The sequence below is a fragment of the Chiloscyllium plagiosum genome, chromosome 10, assembly GCF_004010195.1.
Source record: "Chiloscyllium plagiosum isolate BGI_BamShark_2017 chromosome 10, ASM401019v2, whole genome shotgun sequence".
Classification (NCBI taxonomy): domain Eukaryota; kingdom Metazoa; phylum Chordata; class Chondrichthyes; order Orectolobiformes; family Hemiscylliidae; genus Chiloscyllium; species Chiloscyllium plagiosum.
In genome coordinates, this window is record NC_057719.1 from 47990499 (window position 1) to 48013615 (window position 23117).

At 41.1% G+C, this 23117-nt stretch overlaps 1 protein-coding gene and 1 long non-coding RNA gene across 6 annotated transcripts in view; one reads left to right on the plus strand and one right to left on the minus strand.

Moving 5' to 3' along the window:
• Window positions 1–3926: 3926 nt before the first annotated feature.
• Window positions 3927–18931, minus strand: LOC122553626. Its single transcript, XR_006312770.1, has 3 exons — window positions 18830–18931; window positions 15071–15134; window positions 3927–3964 (listed from the first exon to the last, which is right to left on the minus strand). It is a non-coding gene; the product is annotated as an uncharacterized LOC122553626 (long non-coding RNA).
• Window positions 18932–19252: 321 nt separating this feature from the next.
• The window catches only part of ktn1 (kinectin 1), a 141252-nt gene continuing 137387 nt past the window's right edge, over window positions 19253–23117 (plus strand). For 4 of the 5 annotated variants that reach the window (XM_043697723.1, XM_043697722.1, XM_043697726.1 and 1 more), the window contains exon 1: window positions 19253–19387. The gene's annotated coding sequence lies outside the window, so the exon portion shown is untranslated. The remainder of the gene's footprint in view (window positions 19388–23117) is intronic. The other variant, XM_043697727.1, reaches the window with a different exon arrangement.

The window sequence follows — 23117 nt, forward strand, 5'->3', positions numbered from 1 at the left end:
TTACATGTGTTCCACTGAGGTTTGGCTTTTGGTCAGAATTGAAAAATGTGTTGCTGGAAAAGCGCAGCATCCAAGGAGCAGGAGAATCGACATTTCGGGCATAAGCCCTTCTTCAGGAATGAGGAAGGTGTGCCAAGCAGGCTAAGATAAAAGATAGTGAGGAGGGACTTGGGGGAGGGGTGTTGGGAATACAATAGGTGGAAGGAGGTTAAGGTGAGGGTGATAGGCCGGAGAGGGGGTGGGGGCGGAGAGGTCGGGAAGAAGATTGCAGGTCAAGAAAGTGGTGCTGAGTCCGAGGGTTGGGACTGAGGTAAGGTGGGGGGAGGGGAAATGAGGAAGCTGGAGCAATCTGCATTCATCCCTTGTGGTTGGAGAGTTCCTAGGCAGAAGATGAGGCGCTCTTCCTCCAGGCGTCGTGTTGCCATGGTCTGGCGATGGAGGAGGCCAAGGACCTGCATGTCCTTGGACCTCTCCGCCCCCACCCCCTCTCCGGCCTATCACCCTCACATTAATCTCCTTACACCTATCGTATCCCAACGCCCCTCACCCAAGTCCCTCCTCCCTACCTTTTATCTTAGGCTGCTTGGCACACCTTCCTCATTCCTGAAGAAGGGCTTATGCACGAAACGTCAATTCTCCTATTCCTTGGATGCTGCCTGACCTGCTGCGCTTTTCCAGCAACCCATTTTTCAGCTCTGATCTCCAGCATCTGCAGTCCTCACTTTCTCCTTTTGGTCAGAGTGGTCAGCTCCAAATCCTCACCACACTGGAAGTTACAAGTACAGACAGCACCCAACTTTAGAGTTCTGCCCCTACAGAGTCCAATGTTACCTGACTTTGCCTCTGGTGCTTCACAGCTCCGAGTGCACTTGGCAGCTCAATTCCCACTTCAAATCCCAACCTTTGTGTGTGGGGGGGCTACCTCTCTTAACAACCGGTTTCGGGCAGGGCTTTTGAGACAGGCACTACCTTGTCCTCTGGCTGTTTCAGCACAAGCAGCAGGTTCTTACAGCAGTTAATACAGTCACACACTTATTCTCCACAGACATGCATTTAAAAACATTTAACTCAGTACTGTAGCAAATTAGAGATTACAATAGCTATAGCTTTTAAACTGTCCTTAGCCTGGTCTGACTTTTCCCGTTTGCAGGTACAAAGTGGTTTTTACCCTGGCTCCCCGATTGTGGCCATCGACCAGGGCACCAGTAATAAGAACCCTGCTTGCAGTGCCAATTGTTATAGGGAAAAACACCAGTCTCGGAGTCAGAATCGGGGTTCAATGACAGAGTTTATTGCACAAAGAAATACTGGAGCTCTGGGGAGAGAAAGATACCAACAGCACAGTGGTCAGCTGTGAGTCTTCTCTCGACCTGGAGCACATGTCAAGAAACATTTATACATCTTGTGATACAATAGGCCTGTGATGGGAATATTGTCTTTGTAACATGGTTTGTTTATGGCAATCATTGCAGAATTGTTGATAGTTTCGATACAGTTTTTGTCAGTTCCAGTGCAGCTTTTGTTAATTTCTGTGTGGTCATTGTCAGTTTCAGTGTCTGCATGGAAATCCATTGCTGTAGTAATGGGTGCTAATCGCTCTTCCTGAGAAGGACGGTTACTGTAGCCCTGGCTATTAGCATTTTGTATTGAGGCTGTATCAAGTTGTTAGCATTTCTATAAAAGGTGTTGGCTGGACCCAGATACTTTGGCGGGCAGTGTTTGTTACTCATGTGTATTCTCTCCCCCACCCGCCTTAAACTAATCAACTGGCTTGTGAGTGCATTGTGCTGGCATTCTGGTGGTCCTAGACAGTGTCTGTATCTGCTTAGCTGTTTCTCTCCATATTGTGATCTGGCAACCATCTTGTGTGTCAAGTTGGCCATTGGTGGCTCAGTGGCCATCTTGTGTGTCCATGTGCCTAGTGTCACCCTGTCCCGTGCCATCTCCCTCTTCATATGTCCAATCAGATGCCTTTTAAATGTTATAATTGTACTAACCTCCACCACTTTCTCTGGCAGCTCATTCCATACACACATCACCCTTTGCGTGAAAAGGTTGCCCATTAGGTTCCTTTTAAATCTTTCCCCCCTCAAATGCAGGAATTTGTTTCCAAGTGGCAAGAATGAAACCTTTATCATTAATCCTGACCCATTCAGTTGAGTTTCATGGATTCTGTTGTTGTCTGTAGACTGTTACTCAGAGGATTGTATGAGCAGAGAATCTGAATGCAGACTGGTACAACCTGTACTGTATTATTTCATTAAAATGAATGATTTTAACATTTACTTAAACTGTGCTATCAATTGTTATAGGTTAACTACCATTTTTGTTTCAATTTTTACTGATATTTTTGGTAGTCAGCCCCAATCCTGTTTTTCACATAGGCCCCATTATTTCAATTGCATGATTCTCTATAACACGAGATTGCATGAGAATGTAATTGCGTTTTAACAGAACAGACTGGAGTGCGCCTGTTTTTTCAGTGGCTATTACTGAAATAATGATTCCTGAATTTATAGCGGTCCATTAGTAGCCTAAAGACACAGGCAATCTATTGAGTATAATTGTACTTCAGTTTCACTCAGATGCCTTCAGCCAACTGTGGACACAGATTGGGATAAGCAACTCTTATGTACCATGTCTTAGAGCCATCAAAAAGTCCTTTAGTCTTCTAATATATTAATATTTGCCATATACGCTACTTTGATATGTTACAGAAGTGTGAGACCTTCATTATATAGATTTTAATTGAATGAATGTGCCGACTTTGACAAGATATTTGTGTATACATATTAGTGGAATTGGATGGCATACATGTCAAAATATCAAAGGACCTAGTTCTCTTTTCGGAGATCTTTTGTCTTGTAGAAGCGGTTGTGTTTGGATCTAGAAAATGTATTTAATGGTTTTTTTGCAAAGGTACTTAAACAGGACCTTAAGGAACAAAGGCGTTGTGATTTATCAAGGGGGCTGGGTTTGTAAAATTTGTTCAGTAATGTATTATATTCTCATGCAGCTTATTTAGTTATCTTACAGAATCCAAGATGTAATTTACCAAGGTTTCCCTGAAATTTATCAGAGTTTTTAAAAAAACATCTTTTGCTAGTGCATCTATGGAAACCAGAGTGGGAAGAATGCAAAACACCAAACAGTTTAAAAAGCTAAGGAGGGGTTAGGCAACAAGCCAGTTTTTATGATTGAGAGTTTGATTTTCTTTTACATAAGGGCGTTGCTTTTTTGTAGATGTGGGCAGTGGAATTTTTTGAATGTCAATAGAGAACAAGGCAAATAATGTTGCCAAAGTTCACGAGTACCATTATTACAATATTGTTTTAAATAAATACTTTAAATGGTACAACAAAATATTGTATTTATGTAGCACCTTTATTCCAGTAAGATGGCCTCAGGTGCCACTCAGCTACAGAGGATAAATTAGAACAGATAAGAAAAGCTTGTTCGAAAAGGTAGGTTTTAAAGAGTTTATTAAATCATGAATAAAATGTGGTTGTCACTAGCTAGCAATTATGGCCAAGTTCCTTAAGATAATGGCAGTTAACTGCAGGTTAGGAGTAGATATACCCACAGTGCTACTTGGAAAGGGGTTCCAGAATTTTGACCCAGTGACTGTGAGGAACGTGATATATTTCCAAGACCATCTACATGGGTTAGAAGGGAACTTGCTGGTGATTGTGCTCTCATGTATCTGCTGCCCTTGTCCTTCAAAATGGTAGAGGTCACAGATTTGGAAGGTGCTGTTGCAAAAATGCTTGATGACTTGTAATTGTGCATCTTGTAGATGGTACACACTGCTGCTTCTGTTCATCAGTGGTGGAGGGATGGATGTAATTCCAGTCAAGTGGATGCTGTCAAGCTTCTTGAGTGTTGTTGGAGCTGCACCAATCCAGGAAAGTGGGAGCTATTCCATTACACTTCTGACTTGTTTCTTGTAGATGGTGAACAGGCACTGGAGAGACAGGAGAGAATTTACTTACATTAGCATGCCTAGCTTCTGAACTGCTCTTGTAGCTACAGTACCCTGTATGCTTGTGTGGTTCAGTTTCTGATCAGTGGGATTCAGGAAGTTGAAAGTGGGGAATTCAGTTATGGTAATGCTATTGATTGTCAAAGGGTACTAGTTAGATAATTGTATTGTTGGAGATAGTCATTGTCTGACAATGGTCTTGCTGCATTTGAACATTGTTGAGACCTTCATTATTTTTATTTTCATCATTTTGGTTTGAAGATGAGACCTGAAGGTGACCTTTGAGTTATGAACATCAACTTGTTTTAAAAAAAAGGACAAGCTGTTATTTGTTTGAGGCCAGGCCTGGAACTAGTTGTAGGTTGATTTTTGTTCAAAGTACTTAATAGCCATCTCAATGTATTATGCCTTGCAAGGAGCTATGATGTCAATCAGTCTACCAAGGAAAGCGGTGGGAAAAACAGAAAGAGAAACCAAGGTTTGAACAGAAACAAAAACAGAAGTTGCTGGAAAAGTTCAGCAGCTTTGGCAGCATCTATGAAGAGAAATCAAAGTTAACATTTCAAGTCCGGTGACTCTTCCTGAGAAACATTAACTCTGATTTCTCTTCACGGACCTGCTGAGTTTTTCCAACAACTTCTGTTTTTGTTTCTAATTTACAGCATCTGTAGTCTTTTGGTTTTTACAAAGTTTGAACAGGTTTTAAACTGTATTTTAGTCAAGAGAATTGTGGCTGCCAAAGCTACAGGATGGCATCTGATTGCTGCCCGGTAATTCTCTTATTATCAACTTATCGGAAGTTCAGAGAGTAGAATCACTGTTTTCGGTATATTAGTGAATATTAATCAGAGCCTACTAGAAGCTCTTTGCATTTACTGGTGTCTTCAGAAACCAAGAAAGATGTAATCCCACGTGCCTGTGATATGATGGATCATGGAGAATGCTCAAGTCAACTGACAGTTACATCTCAGTTATTGTTCTTTTGATTTATCCCTAACATGTCTGTTTGTCTGTCTGTATTTGTATAAGTGGGGGATAGAAGTATTAGATGAGAATGATCATGCAAAACCTTGATTAGTTTTTGGACTGCTCCACCAATTTGGACACAAACTCCCAGATGCTAGTAAGGGTGAGTTTGCAGGGTAAAAGTGCAGAGTTCGCAACCACCAATTCCATGTTAACACTATTCAGATCAATGCCAGGTAGTTAATTAGGTTTCATTCTTTTTCTTCAACTGTATCATAGTTAGATACAACTAAGTTTTTAGAGAATATTTAAGAGTGAATCACATTACTGAGAGCCTGGATTCACATGTAGGTCAGGTTAGACTCTTCCTTAAAGGATATTAATGAACTAGATAGGTTTTTTACAATAGTCCACATGGTATCATTGTCAACATTAGCCTACCTTTTCCAGATTATTAATAATTAATTGAATTCAAATTTCACTAACTATGAAGGTGGGTTTTAAATCCATATTCTCAGCATTCTCATTACAACAGTGTCCTGTTACTTAACTGGTTTGATTCCAGCAGAAATGTCCTTAGGAACTGAGTTTTAGAGAATAAACTTTTTTAAGGATTGAACATTTCCAGAGAAGTATAATTTGTGAGTTTAAAGAATTACTGTTCATTTCAGGTCCAGGTGACGATGTGAACTTTGGATCTTAAACAGATAACTCAAAAGAAATATTAAGTTAGACTAATATGTTTTACATTGTAAGGTGTGCCCTGAACTGTTAGACCCAGCCTGTTACTGATTATATGTATATCTGTTGTATTACATTCAGAGGAATTTACTTCTTTAACATCATTTGAACAAAAGTCACTTCATTTTTGTTCAAAATGTGTTTCAGGGTAAATAAGGCCAACAACACCTCCGCTAAATATCCATGCAAATGGTTAAATTTATTTCAAACATTTTTTGTGTGCTTTGAGACAGAACCAGCTGCTTCCGCCTAGGAACCCTCCAACCACAAGGGATGAACTCAGATTTCTCCAGTTTCCTCATTTCCCCCCCTCCCCTCACCTTGTCTCAGTCCCAACCCTTGAACTCAGCACCACCTTCCTAACCTGCAATCTTCTTCCTGACCTCTCCGCCCCCACCCCCACTCCGGCCTATCACCCTCACCTTAACCTCCTTCCACCTATTGCATTTCCAACGCCCCCTCCCCCCAAGTCCCTCCTCCCTACCTTTTATCTTAGCCTGCTTGGCACACTTTCCTCATTCCTGAAGAAGGGCTCATGCCCGAAATGTCAATTCTCCTGCTCCTTGGATGCTGCCTCATCTGCTGCGCTTTTCCAGCAACACATTTTCAGCTGGTTCAATGCTTGGTATGGGTAAAAGTGGCAGAAAGACCTAAATTGTACAATTTTATGAACATGAAGTTAAGTTCCCAATCCATTAATCAGTACCTTTTTCAAGTCTGTATCTACTTCATTTTAACTGTGAATCTAACTACTTTATGTTTACCAACCCAATAGTATGTTGTATCTTCAGTCTGTTTACTTGTCCTCTGTAATTGCCTAAACTTAAATCTAACAATGGAGTATTTCCAGCTGGACCGATAACAAAATGACTTAGTGAAAAGGCCTGAATATAAATTCTCTGTACTTCTACCACAATGGACTTGACAGACTGCATAGCCCCTGACCATCTTGTAGAATTATGTGATTCATTTGGCTGCATTTTATGAATCCCTAACAGTATGTTTGAAGATGGAGTCTCATAAAATGCAATGCACAGTCTTTACACAATTTTCTCTCTTGCTGGCGACTTTTCTCTCACTTTACAGTGGGCAAGAGAGACATCATGCAGCCTGTCCACACTTGTGCCTATGGAAGTACTTAAGTGGCAATTAGCTCTGGCTAATATAAATGCTGAACAAAGAGACCTTGGAATGCAAGTTCATATTTCCTTGAAAGTGGGTCTTTGGGGTGAAAGTGTAGTGAAGAAGGCATTTGGTATGCTTTCCTTTATTGGTCAGAGCATTGAGTATAGGAGTTGGGAGGTCATGGACAGGACATTGGTTCGACCACTGTTGGAATATTGTGTGCAATTCCGGTCTCCTTCCTATTGGAAAGATGTTGTGAAACTTGAAACGGTTCAGAAAAGATTTACAAGGATGTTGTTAGAGTTGGAGGATTTGAGTTACAGGGAGAGGTTGAATAGGCTGGGGCTATTTTCCCTGGAGGGTGAGTGATGACCTTATAGAGGTTTATAAAATCATGAGGCACATGGCTAGGATAAATAGACAAGGTCTTTTCCCTGGTGTGGGGAAGTCCAGAACTAGAATGCATAGGTTTAGGTGAAAGGGAAAAGATTTAAAAGGGACCTCAGGGGCCCCTTTTTTCACACAGAAGGTGGTGCATGTATGGAATGAACTGCCAGAGGAAGTGATGCAACATTTAAAAGGCATCTGGATGGATTTCTAAATAGGAAGAGTTTAGAGGGATATGGGCTAAATGCTGCCAAATGGGACTAGATTAGATTCATATAGCTGGTCAGCATGGATGAGTTGGACTGAAGGGTCTGTTTCTGTGCTGTACATCTCTATGACTCTAAATGCAGCTTCTAGACAGCACAAGGAGCATGGAAGCCTAAATATAAAGCTGGCATCACTCATTAGTTATACAAGCAGTTGTTTTATTCCAGTATTTAACCCGTGATCAGTATCCTGTTCAGACTGGAGGCCACCATGACTACCAGGCACCAACATCTCAATGCACAAGCCAAACCCACCCCAAGTTCACGGACATTGGCCTCAGACATTTGCCAGTCTTTAGCAAGACACATGGCACCTTTTGATCCAATTACAGTCCAACTTTGAACTTTAGTGTTACATCTTGACTTCACTGGTAACAATCATTGTAAAGCTGCTGCAAGGACACTGAGTGCTCAGGGGATGCACCAAATCAGGCCTTACCTGCAGGCTCATCACTTGCTTTCACAGCAGTTATTCAGTCTGGGCCTAATTGGATGCTCACAGCATCCTTGGCCTTGCCTTTTTGCCTTGCATCTTCAACTGAGTGAGTAGACAGCATAGAAGACATGCAGAATTAGTGGTGTCAGGGGCTAAGGTAGGGATGGAGATGCAGGCAATAGTGAGAGTGATGAGACATTGGTACAGTAGCAGTGAGTGAGTATGAAGTATTGGAGAGAAGATGATGGCATGTACAGTGATGGAGTGGAGACATTCATTACATTTTTCCTACACTGCTGGGCACTCCCCAAGATGGGTGAGACTGCAGTGAACCCAGGTTGGCATTGTCTGATGTGACCTCCACTGTTGGTCTTGGCACATTTGGAAATTCTGTATCAACACCACCCTGTCCAGCAGGACCTCCAGGTCATTGTCCGCTTTGTGAGGTGTCAATTTCCCTCTGTGTGCCATGTCTGGGACAAATATCAGGAACTGTACAGGGCTTTTCTGGATTAACACTGCTTGTCCAGATGGTCAATTGGCTTTTAAACGTGATGGTGCACAGGGTATGCTGCTCTTTCAGTTGCTTGGCAAATGTTCTTGGAACAGCATGTGGTAAGATGGGGCTAAAATCAAATGTGAGGGAAACCATATGCGTGGGTTAGGTGATTAATGATCCATATTTATACATCATGATGCAGACAGTGATAAAATCATGCTGGGCATTGCGGTGAAAATCCCTCTAAAAAAATCTTAATGCAACTCACACTAAGAAACATAAGGTAAAAACCTATCACCTCCATCCCCACCCCCATTCACCTATTGTACTTTCTCCCCACCCCCAACCCCCCCCTCTCATTTATGTCTCCACTCTGCAGGCACCCCGCCTCTATTCCTGATGAAGGACTTTTGCCCGAAAGGTTGATTTTCCTGCTCCTCGGATGCTGCCTGACCTGCTGTGCTTTTCCAGCACAACTCTAATCTAGACTCTAATAAACATTAGGTTCACCCTATGGTCACCATTAGACTAGCTTTCAATTGCAGACTTTATTAAACTCAAATTTCACCATCTGCACTGATGTGACTAGAACCATATTCCCAGATTATTAACCTGGGCATCTAGGATTACTAGTCCAGTGACATTACTGCTATGTTTTCACATGGAGTTTTATGAATCTTTGGAACTCTCTATTCTGTGAAACTGGCATCATTGATTTTTTTTTGTTTATGAGGGTATTGATGAGCAAACAGGAAATTGCAGTTAAAGCCCAAGATCAGCCATGATCATATTGAATGGCAGAAAATATTTGAGAAACTGTATGGCTTCCTCCTGTTTTGTATTTGTTATGTTCTTATTATTTATACTGGAAACAACGCGCACAGTAGAGTGTTTGTTCCTAATGCAAAAATGGCTGCCCAGATCTATTTGTGCATGCACAGCTGCACCCATTCTGTGGGCGTGAATCCCTGTTTCAGAACATTCCTTGAGGGGAAACATTGCATTTAAGCTTGAATCGGAGATGAGTGTCCTTCACTGAAAAAAAGCCGGATTGAGTCTTCTAATGTACTCTGCTTTGTAATAATCCCATTCTGGCCTGCTACTCTGAAGAAAATCATTGCTTACAACATGATGAATCAGTAAACATTTCAGAAATTTGGGTAAGGACTGTTCCCACTAATAGCAGCTATAAATGCAGTCATTTAAGAGTTGTGAAAATAACAGGATAATCATTTGCAGCACAAAGGGAAGGCAGATTAGTCAATTCTGGGTCAGTGTTTGATTATGGCATTGTCAGGAACCATAAACACAGCAGTGGGAGATTTATTACATTGGTTAGGTGTAAATCTCTCACATCTTGCACTTGCATGTTGCAGCATGCTACCAATCAGTGACAAAGCCCCATACGCATAGCCAATGTACATTGCAGAATAATGTAAAGTCTCTGATTTAATTCAATTTTGGAGTAGTTCAATGCGGAATGCTTGAGCTTCAGAGCTATGTCCAATGCAGATGCAGTTTCAAGTACTTTTTCTAGGCAGACAGAAAGTTCAATAAAGGTGGAGAGGTAGTGCTGCTAATTAAGGATGGTATTTATCCAATAGATAGAGATTACCTTGGCAGTAGTCATTGAGGCTCACTGCATGATTTGTCTTTGGCACTGGGATGATGGTAGTCTTCTTGGATGCTGGTGGGGACTTCTGATTGGAATAAGAAGAGGGTGAAAATGTCTGTGAATACTCCCAACAGCTGGTTCGCATAGGATGTGAGTGCATGGCTGGGGACTCAATCCAGGCCGGTCACTTTCCATGGGTTCACGCTTAAGAAGGCTAATCTAACATCCATGACGGTGACCAAGGTAACAAGTGCATCCCTGGGTGATGGGATAGGTGATATCATTTCACTTCCCTTTTGTTCAAAGTGAGTGTAGAATGCATTGAGCTCATCGGATAGGGATGTACCGTTCTCTCTGATTCTGATCGACTTTGCTTTGTAGCCTGTTATGTCATATAAGTCTTGCCACAAACAACGGTTGTACATGTGGTTAGTTTGAATCTCAAGCTTGGTTTGGTATTGCCTCTTGGTATCCCTGAATCCCTTGCGAAGGCCATTGTTCACTGGGCCTTCAAAGGGGAACAAGATTGTCCTCTTACACATGATACCTTGGCAATAGAGACATGCAGTGTGCCTCCCCTGGCCATCTTGCCGTATTGACTGTCTTGGTAGCTCCTCCCTATTACTATCAGAGGTACACTGCTGCAAACACAGCCAGCTGAACAGTAGGTGATGGTGAAGAGACAGCTGCCTTAGGTGTCAGAGTGAGCTGATGCCATGTACATACATTGTTACCCCTGCTCCCACAGAATGTATTTGATATTCATCTTACATCTCCAATCACTGCAGCTCATAAGGCAATGGAGGCAGGATCATTAAATATTCAATGGGAATGTAGAATTTGAAACACAAGTAGATTATCCATAATCTTATTGAATGACTAAGCAGGCCCAAGAAGCTGAATGGTCAACTATTTTAATTAGTATGCTTATGCATACAATGAGCTTTAAACTTGAAGAATGCTGTTGATGAGAGTTTGGTGACAGTCCTTGTAAGAGGACTGTGTCGCTTGTTTCTTCTGCCCTGTGACACTAACCAACCCATTGTCAGCCACTAATGGTCCCCATTAACAGCTCTTCATTCTCTCCGGCTGAGCTTTACCAATTCCTTTGTCAGCCCAACTTTTTTTCTGTCTCTCTGGTCTCCATCTCCACCTATTATTTACTCCTACCCCCTTCCCACATCCCATCTTCAGCATATATAACAATATTTTCCAAGTTACATTCTGTTCTGAAGATGGGTCACTGGATCCAAAATGTTCATTCTGCTTTTTCTCCACAGATGCTGCGAGACATGCTGAGTTTTCCCAGCAATTTCCGATTTTGTTTCATTTCCAGCATCTTCGGTTTTCTTTGCCATTTTACATATTGAGGTATGATAGCAATTGCCATGTGAGCATAATCAACCCATTGATTATGATAGCAATTATGTGATTGACTGGTAACCAGAGACACAGAAGATGTAATTTCATTTCCCATCTTTGCAGCTGGGAAGTTTAAATTTAGCTAATTAAATAAATTTGCATTTTTAAACAATTTGTATTCCAAGTCTTACTTGGTCTGTCCATGTGAAACTAGACCCATAGCAATATACCTGTAGTTGACTTTTAATTGTTCTCTTGATGGAACCAGCAAGCTACCCTTGAACACAGGGTGGATAATAAATGATGGCATTTCCAGCAATGCATACATTCAATTAATGAAATCTTGTTGTTGCACTTGCATGTTGCAGCATGCTACCAATCAGTGACAAAGCCCACATATATAGCCAATGTACATTGCAGAATAATGTAAAGTCTCTGACTTAATTCAAGTTTGGAGTAGTTCAATGCTGAATGCTTGAGCTTCAAAGCTATGTCCACAGCATGTTTATTAGACTAAGCAATAAAAAACAGGGTTTTGATTATTTTGACCTTTCTGTAGCACTATGATGGAACTATTTTCAATCAAAGGCAGTTAAGTCAGCTACTATAATTTTGCAACGTTTTAAAACATACATTATTGTGTGACAAGATATAAATTTTGACTCAATTAGATGACAAAATGACTTAGATGGGTAAAGTGATGGATTATATTGATCCAGTATTAAATCTATACATGTTTGATTTCTCATATCTTAAGAGTACAATATCTTGAAAATATTTGTATTATATTCCAAAACAAGTTTAGGGGAAAAACATAAACATTAACACAGAGTTTTAATTACTGCAATGTCTAACTTTTAACTTTGTTCTTTCTTTCCTTGTTCTTAGGATTCTGTACCTAGGTACTTATATCTAAGATGGTGTCCTGTGTGGCGACAGTGTATACTTTTTGCTGTACTTGAATACATGTGACAATAAAATCAAAATCAAATCAGTTTAATTTCACTGAAGTACAAAACAAATCACATGTATATTTTACTACAACCATTCTTGTGAAACAATGGATTTTGAAAGTTGGAATGAAGTATTTTTCGATAGTGGCATTTTGACCACGTAGGGAGAGGTCATGGCTTGCCACTTTTTGTTTTCAAGCTCGCTTGGTCAGATGCAACATTTTTTTAGTCCATATCTGTCACACTTCAAATAATTTTAGTTAATCAAATTAGAAACGAAGGACAGCCTATTCCAAGGTTTTATTGACTGAAAGAGAGTGGAGTTTTATTCCTGGAATATGGTGAAATTTGACAAAAATGCAGTTAAGTTGACAAAAATGGGAGGAGGGACATTTAGTATCTAGGTGTATTCAGGAAGATAAAGGTAGTTGCAATTTACAGATTTCTTTTCAGAATCTTTGTGTTGTGAGAGTGAAACTTCACAACTGCATTGTTGTTATCCTGTGTCCTCAGGACTGGCAAAGTTTTGAGAAACTCATTGGTTATTTTTCCATGTTTGTCCTCCCTGGCACTGATTTGTTGAGACTTTGAAGAGAGTCTTTCATTTCTTGTTCACTTATTTATTTTTCATTCTCTCTCCTCGACTGCTCAGAAGTAGCAGTTGATAAAAAAAATTGTTTGCATATCCTGAGTCTGCTTATTGTTTTCCCAAGCTAAATACTCCACAGGCAACCTTTCATCTCAATATTTAATATCCAGAAAGGTGTGAATCAGTACAATAATACAGATTTAAGCTTCCGTGCTCTTTTACAATGATGTTAATTTTGGCTCAGACTGACCCTTGTTTACTGAGAGGTTCATGAGCAGATGATCACAGTAGCCATTTTATGATAGTTTTTTGAACTAAATATTTTGGTTTATGAAGATTTTGGGGATTACAGTCAAATGATTAAAGTTGAATACTGGAAGTCCATTTTATCTGTGATCTTAGCAAAGCTGATTCAAGAAACTGCGACTAATATATCGTATGAATCTTTGAACTTTTTACAACTTTGTTGTGTATTAACCAAAATAGTGCAAAAGAAGGATAATAATAGATATTTTTCAAACCACTTGGAGTGAAATTGTAAACTTCTCAAATAAATGACAATGGTAATGTGTGATGGCACAAAATAATATAAAGAATGAAAATTATTTATTGGCAGTATAAAAAGTATTGTGATGAATGCAAGATGATCTTTACATTCTTGTATATTATCTGTGCCATTGTTTCTTTAAGGCCTGCCTTCAGAGTATCATTGACAACCATTTCATTTTGTACTTGCATCTGCTGATCATGTTGTTTCACAGAATATGATATTATTTAGAATGTGTCAAAATCATAGGATCATTATCGAAGTGGTTTCAAATGTTAACACTGAATGCTGCCAGTCAGTGCCTGTGATTGAAGATGCCAGTCCAATGGGACAGTTTGAAAAACATCATAGAGTCCCTACAGTTTAGAAGCAGGCCAATTGGACAATTGAATCCACACCACCCCTCCAAAGAGCATCTCAACCTATCGTCGCATTTTCCATGGCTAATCTACCTAGCCAGCACTGAACAATCTGGGCAATCTAGCCTGGCGAATCCACCCAACCTGCACTTAATCCACCAAACCCAAGCAGACATGGGTTGAATGTGCAAACTCCACACCATTGCCTGAGGCGGGAATTGAACCCTGGTCCCTGGCGCAGTGAGACAACAGTGCTAACTACTGAGTCACCGTGCTACTCGTACCTACTCATTAGATTTGCTCAAAATTTGAAAATTATGCAATGTGTACAACACTGTTGCTTCTTCAGCTCTGCTGAAATCTCTAGTGTAAGAAGAAATCATTTCCTGGAGTCTGTCTTAACATTTGGAGTTGGATTCGAGCTGTTACATCTCAGACATAAAACATTTGCACTCAGAGCTTTGACATGACAAAATATTTCTGGCAAAAAGAAACAGTATTGCCAAGGACCAAGGTAAAAGAGATGTGCCAGAATCGCAATGAACTAAATCAGAATCAGCTTTAGCCCCAAAACAACTGAAATCATTGTTTTGTCAGACTTCAAAATATTTCCTGTAGCTTTTAAGCCAAGTAAACACAGGAATTGTGACTAAGTTAAATATCTGATTACAGTATTACAAATTGTTTCTGTTTGGTTTACAAAAAAAGAGATGTTTTGTTGGTGGAAGAACTTTGTTTTCTTTTACCTGAACTGCGAAGGGGGCTTGCTTCAGGAATTATATTTTGCTGAGTTGAGGCAATCCTTCTTAATCCTTGAAAATGTAATCCTTTAATCAATTTTGATTTGCCTGATTCATTTTAATGACCATGTGACCACAGTTTACATACCAACACATGCAGGTACATGTTAAACGAAATGCTGCACATACTTCTCTGCACAACATGTTAAATGAAATGCTGCACAACACACCCAGACAAAAAAAACTGAACAACATTCTTGTCGCAACATGATGTAACTAAAGATGACATCCAAAACTATTTTACAGAGACAGTAAGAATGCTACATTTAAGGAGTTTTTCACTACTTTTAAAGTAGGCCTGTTAGTTAACCTCAGTTAGTACTATTTTATTTCCATTTGTATAATACTATTTTACATTAGTTTAGAATAGCAGAAGACTATTTCATGAGAAATAACTATAGTCCAGCTAAGAATGCAGTGGGTGGACTCACCCAGACACCAACCTCAGCTGAAATGCTTGTTCGCTTCCAGTTTCTGTGCTTTAATGAGAAGAACTTGATACTGGCACTGTGCACAATATACATTATAATGTATCACATGCTGTGAAACAATTTTTTGCATTATTCAAAATTATTTATCTAGTCTCTACATCATAAAAACATTGTGGAGGTAATATAGAAGGTACAAAATGATTTATTCAAGGGATATTAGAACTGACAGTATATACTAAGCAAAAAAGATTGAACAGTCTGGGATTTTCTTCTCAAGAAAATGAAAGGTTGAAGAGACCTGATAGTGCTCTTCAAGAGTATGAAAGAGTTTATAGGATACACGTAGAGAATATAATTTCACTTCTTCTGAGCCTTCAAATATAGATTTTAATTATCAGAAAATCACTAATAAATCCAATTTGGAATTTAGGAGAAATTTATTCACCCAAGTAGTAGTTATAATGTGGAACATAAGTAGGCTGCAAAAAGATGTTGAAGAGTGTGGTGTTGGAAAAGCACAGCCAGTGAGGCAGCATCCAAGGAGCAGGAGAATCGACGTTTCGAGCATAAGCCTTTCATCAGGAATTCCTGATGAAGCACTTATGGTCGAAATGCCGATTCTCCTGCTCCTCAGATGCTGCCTGACTAGGTTTGCTTTCCAGCACCACACTCTTCTACTCTGATATCCCGTATCTGCAGTCCTCACTTTCTCCTACAAAAAGATGTTGATAGGTTCAGTAAGTGGACAAAGATTGGCAAATGGAGTGCAATGTGTGAACATTTTGGCATAAAAAATGAAAAAAGAACATATTAGTTACATATGAGAGATTTCAAAGCTTTTCTTCATTCACTCGTGGGACATACATACTGCTGGCTGACCAATATTTATTATCTGTCCCTAGTTAGCCTTGGAAAGATGGTGGTGAGCTGGCTTCTTGTACTCCTGATGTCCATGTGCTGCAGTTGACCCAGAGAGATAATTCTCAGTGGATCAGTGAAGAAATGGCAATATATTTTGAAGTTGGGATGGTCAGTGGCTTGGAGGGGAACCTGCAGGTGGTGGTGGTATTCCCATGTAAATGCTGCCCTTGTCGTTTGAGATGAAAATGGTTGTGAGTTTGTAAGATGCTGTGTAAGGACTTTTTGTGAATTTCTGCAGTGCATCCCATAGATGGTACACACTGCTGCTAGTGACTGCTGGTGGTGGAGGGTGTGGGTGCTTGTGGATCAGGTGTCAATCAAGCATACTGCTTTGCCCTGGATGGTGTCAAGCTTCTTGAGTGTTGTTGAGCTGCATCCATTCAGGTAGGCAGACAGTATTCCTCCATGGTCCTGACTTGTGTCTTGTACTTCAGGAGTCAGGAGGTGAGTAACTTGCCTCAGCATTCCTAACCTACTCTTGTAGCCATTAAGATACAGAAGGATCTGGGTGTATGAATCACAAAAGATGGTTGCATTTTAGAGCAGGAAATCAGGAAGGGTCGGTGTTGGGACCACAACTTTTCACATGATATGTTAATGATCTGGATGAAGGAACTGAGGGCATCCTGGCTAAGTTTGCAGATGATACAAAGATAGGTGGAATGGCAGGTAATGTTGAGGGGTGAGAAAGGCAAATACAATGTTGCCATTCATCTCGAGAGGACAACAATATAAAAGCAGGGATGTTCTTTTGAGGCTTTATAAGGCTCTGGTCAGACCACATTTAGAGTATTGTGAGCAATTTTAGGCCCCGTACCTCAGGAGAGATTGGCGGTGGAGCGGGTCCAGAAGAGGTTCACGAGAATGATCCCACGAATGAAAGCCTGAACATATGAGGAGCATTTGAGGATCCTGAGACTATATTCGGAGTTTAGAAGGATGAGGGAGGATTTGATTGAAACTTACAGAATACTGAATGGCTTGGACAGAGTTGACATTGGGAAGATGTTTCCATGAGCAGGAGAGATGAGGACCCGAGGGTACAGCCTTAAAGTAAAGGGAAGATCTTTTAGAAAGGAGACAAGGAAAAACCTCTTTAGCCAGACAGTAGTGAATCTGTGGAATTCATTGCCACAGAAGGCTGTGGAGGAGAGGTCATTGTGTTTATTTAAAACAGAGATATATAAGTTCTTGATTGCCAAAGGGATCAAAGGAAACGGGGAGAAAGCAAGAAAATGGGGTTGAAAAATCTATCAGCCATGATTGAATGGCAGAGCAGACTCGATGGGCTGAATGGCTTAATTTCTGCTCCTATGTCTTATGGTCTTATAAGGTGAAAAGAAGATTGTTATTTATTGGGAGGGGAATTAATGCAAAAATAGAGAGTTTATGATTCAGTTATTCAGGACACTGATAAGGCCACATTATTTGAGCAAGGATCGAAATGTATTGGGAAGGGCTGTTTTGGCACAATGGCAATATACTGAGTCAGAAAGCTTGGATTTAAGTCTCAATCTCTCCAAAGGTATATCATAACATATCTGAACATGTCTATAAATATATTAGAAGCAGTTCAGAGAAGGCTGACCAGACTAATACCTGGAATGGGTGTGTTGTCTTACGAGGAAAGATTTGTCAGACAAGGTCTATATCCATGAGTTTACCAGAGTAAGAGAAAAATTGATTGAAACATATAAACTCCTGAAGGATCAGGACAAGTTGGATGTTGGATGGAGTTTCCTTATATAGAAAAATTTTGAATGAGAGGTCACCCATGTAAAACAGGAATTAATTCCAATATTGGGTAACTGTCTGTGTGGATTTTGTATATTCTCTGTGTAGGCAAAAGTGAGTACTGCAGATGCTGGAGATGAGAGCTAAGAGTGTGGTGCTGGAAAAGCACAGCTGGTCAGGCAACATCCGAGGAGCAAGAAAATCGATGTTTTTCATCCTGATGAAGGGCTTTTGCCCGAAATGTCAATTTTCCTGCTCCTTGGATGCTGCCTGACCGGCTGTGTTTTTCCAGCACCACACTCTTGGCTCACTACACTCTTCTCTGTGTGTCTACATGGGCTTTCACTGGGTGCTCTGATTTCCTCCCACAGTCTAAGGATGTGCAGGCTAGGTGGATTAGCCATAGCAAATTCAGAGTTATGGGTACAGGGTAAAGGTCTGGGTGGGATGTTCTTTGGAGCACTGCCACAGGCTCAATGAGCTGAATGGCGTCTTTCTGCAGTGTAGGTTCTATGAAGTGATTTCCTTTCTCAGTGCCATGATTCTTGGGGACACTCTTCCTGAAACGATGATGGAAGCACAGCCTTTCAATATTTTTATGACAGGTGAATAGGTTCTTCGCAAGCAATAGGGGTGAAATTTTAATCGGGGTAAGCAGAAATATGGGATTTGAGGTTACAAATTCAGTAATTTAGTAAATGACTGAGCAAAGTTGAGGGACTAAATGGCCAGAGTCCTGCTTCTTTTTGTAGGTTAATTTCACTGTGAACAAATAAGAAAAAGTATGAAACGTGGGAAAATTTTACTAATAAAATTACTATTCTCGGCCTTAGAAACCAGTTTTAATCATGTAGTCTACTTGATTCACAATCATGTTTTTGATTTGGAAACATTACAGTTCTCCAAATGTTTATGTATTTTTGATACTTAATTTCAGAAAACATTTTAATATTAATATTTATATTCTTACAGCCTGTATCTACATCATTTTATGTACTATGCTCTTTCAACTATAAACATTCGGTTTAGAAAGGGACTAGCAGCTCGTTTCATAACAGCATATTTTCATTTTTCTATTCGTCACGAACACATTTGGAATTAATAGGAAGAACATACCTTACTTAAAAATAGTATTTAATTCATTTTTTTAAGCAGTAAAAGCGTTCAATGACACTGGCTTCCACTATCTCACCGAAGGAACTGCGATTGGCCAAGGCGTGGAACCTGCTTTGCGATGAGATGCAATGGTTAACGTTGGGATATAATTGGTCAAGGGATAGACACTGGGCTATGATGTATGGGTAAACGCTGCGCTGTGATTGACCATGTTGGAAGAAGCTAAACCGTGATTAGACAAATGGCGGGGGCCACGCCTCAATCGGTGACTGATGTGGATTCTGGGCTGCTATTGGTCAAGAGTCGGACACGACGTTGCCATTGGCTGCGGGGCTAGTAGGTGAGCGATGATTGGCTACGTGTATAGAAACTACTTTGCGATTGGCCAAGAGCCCAGCGCTACGTTGCCATTGGCTGGGGGGTGTGGAAGGTGCTCGACGGAGCGCCTCTGTGATAAAGTGGACGTCAACGGGGTTAGTGTGTGCTGAGGGTCTGACTTTCGCCGCCTGGAGGAGGAGGGAGTGACAGTAGCTAGGAGCCGGTTTCACCGTCTGCTTGGTGAGTGGGGAAGCTATGGTCAAGCTGATGAGTTAGTTAGACAGACAGACAGACAGACAGACTGACTGGCCGGCCCCCTGATTGGGATAGTAATCTCTGCCTGGTTAGAGGTTAGGCCTGGTTCTGACCCTCCGACCGGGCCGCGGAGGGAGTGGTTGTGACTGAAAAATGCGGCCAGAACTGGGCACTGACCAGGCTACAGCTCGGTGCTTCAATGGGAATGAGTTTGGATTGACTTTACGGGCCTGGAGGATTTTGGTTGTGTGAGGATTGACTATGGTATTTGCGGGCAGAGGCAGAGGTGAGGGTTGTTCCTCCTGGATGGTGGCTGATGTTTTTGGGGCGTCCGAGGAGTTTCCCCACCTCCCCAAAAAGTGACTGCATTTTTCTTCTGGTTCATGTGAGATCGAGTTCCTTTCCCTTTCGTCCACCACCCTGTAATATTGCTTGGCTTTGTTGCGTGTTTGCCTATGTTCTCCGTCCTACGTTTCACTACATACAATCTCTCAATACATTTTGACAGATCAAGAGAGCTACGCAGTTCCTTTCTTTGGAAATCCTGTTATATGCTGTTACAGTATGTAATAAATTATTACATTAAATCGAAATGGCTAGAACTGTTTAATTTTCTGCATGTTCGTTGCAGCATTCTGTTTAACTAAAAATCACTTAAGGCAACGTTGTCCATTGAATGTCCTTTTTAAAAGAAGCTACATAGGAATGATAACATCTCTAAGTTCTTTCCAAGCAACTCAGCACCCTGACTTGGAAATAAATTGCTGTTCTTTCAGTCTCTGGGTCAAAATCCTGGAACACACTCTCTCTTTAATGGCATTGTGGGTCATTTTGCACCAAATAGATTGCAAATTTTCACGAAGGCAGTGCCTCCCACTTTCTTGGGAGGATAGTAAATGCTGGCTCAGCTGGTGACATTCACATCTCAAATCTAAAACACCCAACTCAAGTGGAAGTTGTTTTTGTGATCTTAGTTTTGGAAACTGCTTGCTTAAATGTTGCATTGTAAACAAATTCAGTCTTGACTTTGAAGTACATATGTTGACAACCCAATGATAGGCAGATAGGAGGTTGAAGGGTGGCATTACAGTGGTTTATGCAATTTATGAGGGATGTAGATAAAGTGAATAGTTAAAGTTTTTTTTTGTTGGATGGGGGATTTGAAAGTAGGGGGCATATTTTTAAAATGAAAGGAGAGAATTAAACGGGACCTGAGGGACAACTTTTTCACCTAGTACATGGTTTATATATGCAATGAACTGCCACAAAGTGATAAGTGCAGGTACAGTTACAACGTTTATAAGACATTTGGACAGGTGTGTGAACAGGAAAGGCCTAAAGGGATATGAACCTGCACTCCAAGGTCTTTGTTCAGCAATGCTTCCTGGGACCTTACCATTAAGTGTAAAAGTCTTGCTAAGATTTGCTTTCCTAAAATGCAGTACCTCTCATTTATCTAAATTAAACTCCATCTGTCACTTTTCAGCCCATTGGCCCCTCTGATCAAGATCCTGTTGTAATCTGAAGTAACTTTCTTCGCTGTCTGCTACACCACCTCCAATTTTGGTGTCATCTGCAAACTTGCCTCTTCTGCTCGCATCCAAATCGTTTATATAAATGATGAAAAGTAGTGGACACAGCACCGATCCTTGTGGCACTCCACTGTTCACAGGCCTCCAGTTTGAAAAACAACCCTCCGCCACCACTCAGTTTTCTACCTTTGAGACAGTTCTGTATCCAAATGGCTAGTTCTCCCTGTATTCCATGAGCTGTAACCTTGCTAACCAGTTTCTTGTGGGGAACCTTGTCAAATGCCTTACTGAAGTCCATATAGATCACATCTACTGCTCTGCCCTCATCAATCCTCTTTGTTACTACTTCAAAAAACTCAATCAAGTTTGTGAGACATGATTTCCCACACACAGCCATGTTGACTATCCCTAATCAGTCCTTGCCTTTCCAAATACATGTACATCCTGTCCCTCAGGATTCCCTCCAACAACTTGCCCACCACCAATGTCAGGCTCACTGTTCTATTGTTCCCTGGCTTGTCCTTACTGCCCTTCTTAAACAGGGGCACCATGTTAGCCAACCTCTAATCTTCCAGCACCTCACCTGTGACAATTTATGATACAAATATCTCAGCAAGAGGCCCAGCGATCACTTCCCTAGCTTTTTTTAAAAAATTCCCTACAGTGCGGAAACAGGCCCTTCGGCCCAATCAGTCCACACCGACCCTCCTAAGAGGAACCCACCCAGACCCATTTCCCTCTGACTAATGCACCTAGCACTATGGGCAATTTAGCATAACCAATTCACCTGACCTGTAGGTCTTTGGACTGTGGGAGGAAACCCACACAGACATGGGGAGAATGTGCAAACTCTACACACAGTCGCCCAAGGCTGGTATTGAACCTAGGACCCTAGTGCTGTGAGGCAACAGTGCTAACCACTGAGCTACCATGCCGCCCCGCTTCCCACAGAGTTCTCGGGTACGCCTGATCAGGTCCTGTGGATTAAAGTGGAGTCACAGCTAGAAAGGATAGTGAAGAAAGTGTTTCCTATGCTTTCCTTAATTGGTCAGAGTGTTAAGTACAGGAGTTGGGAGGTCATGTTGCGGCTGTACAGGACATTGGTTAGGCCACTGTTGGAATATTGTGTGCAGTTCTGGTCTCCTTCCTGTCGCAAAGATGTTGTGAAACTTGAAAGGGTTCAGAAAAGATTTACAAGGATGTTGCCAGGATTGGAGGATTTGAGCTATAGGGAGAGCTGGACAGGCTGGGGCTGTTTTCCCTGAAGCGCGGAGGCTGAGGGGTGACCTTTATAGAGGTTTACAAAATCATGTGGAGCATGGATAGGGTAAATAGATAAGGTCTTTTCCCTGAGGAGGGGGAGTCCAGAACTATAGGGCTTAGGTTTAGGGTGAGAGGGGAAAGATCTAAAAGAGACCCAAGAGGCAACTTTTTCATGCAGAGGGTGGTACGTGTATGGAATGAGCTGCCAGAGGAAGTGGTGGAGGCTGGTACAATTGCTACATTTAAGAGGCATTTGGATGGATATATTAATAGGAAATTTGGAGGGACATGGGCTGAGTGCTAGCAAATGGGACTAGATTGAGTTGGGATATCTGGTTGACATGGGCAAGTTGGACCAAAGGGTCTGTTTCCATACTGTTTGATTTTATAAGTAAAACTAGCCATTTTCTTCACATTTTTAATGCAGCGATTTTGGGTTTGATTGCAACAATTATCATTGGTGCCCATCAAAACTAGGCAATGACCATCTCCAATAAGTGACAGTCTAACCACTACCTGTTGATACTCCATAATGATACCATTACTGAATCTCCACAATCTATGTCCTTAAGGTTATCAGTGACCAGAAATGCAGTTGGACACTCCATACAAATACAGTGGCTATAAGAGGAAGTTAGGGACTAGTAATACTACAGTGAGTAATTCACCTCCTGCCTCCCTCAGCCTGTCTACCAACTACAAGGCACAGTTAGGATTGTGTTGAAATACACCCCACTTGACTGGAAATGTGTAGCTCTAGTAACAATGAAGAAGCTTGACACCATGTAGGATAAAGCAAACTGCTTGATTGGCACTATGTTTACAAGCATTCACTTCTTCCACAATTGACCCTCAGTAGAATCTACAAGATGCATTGTACAAATTCAGCAAAGATGCTTAGACAGCACTTTCCAAACTCA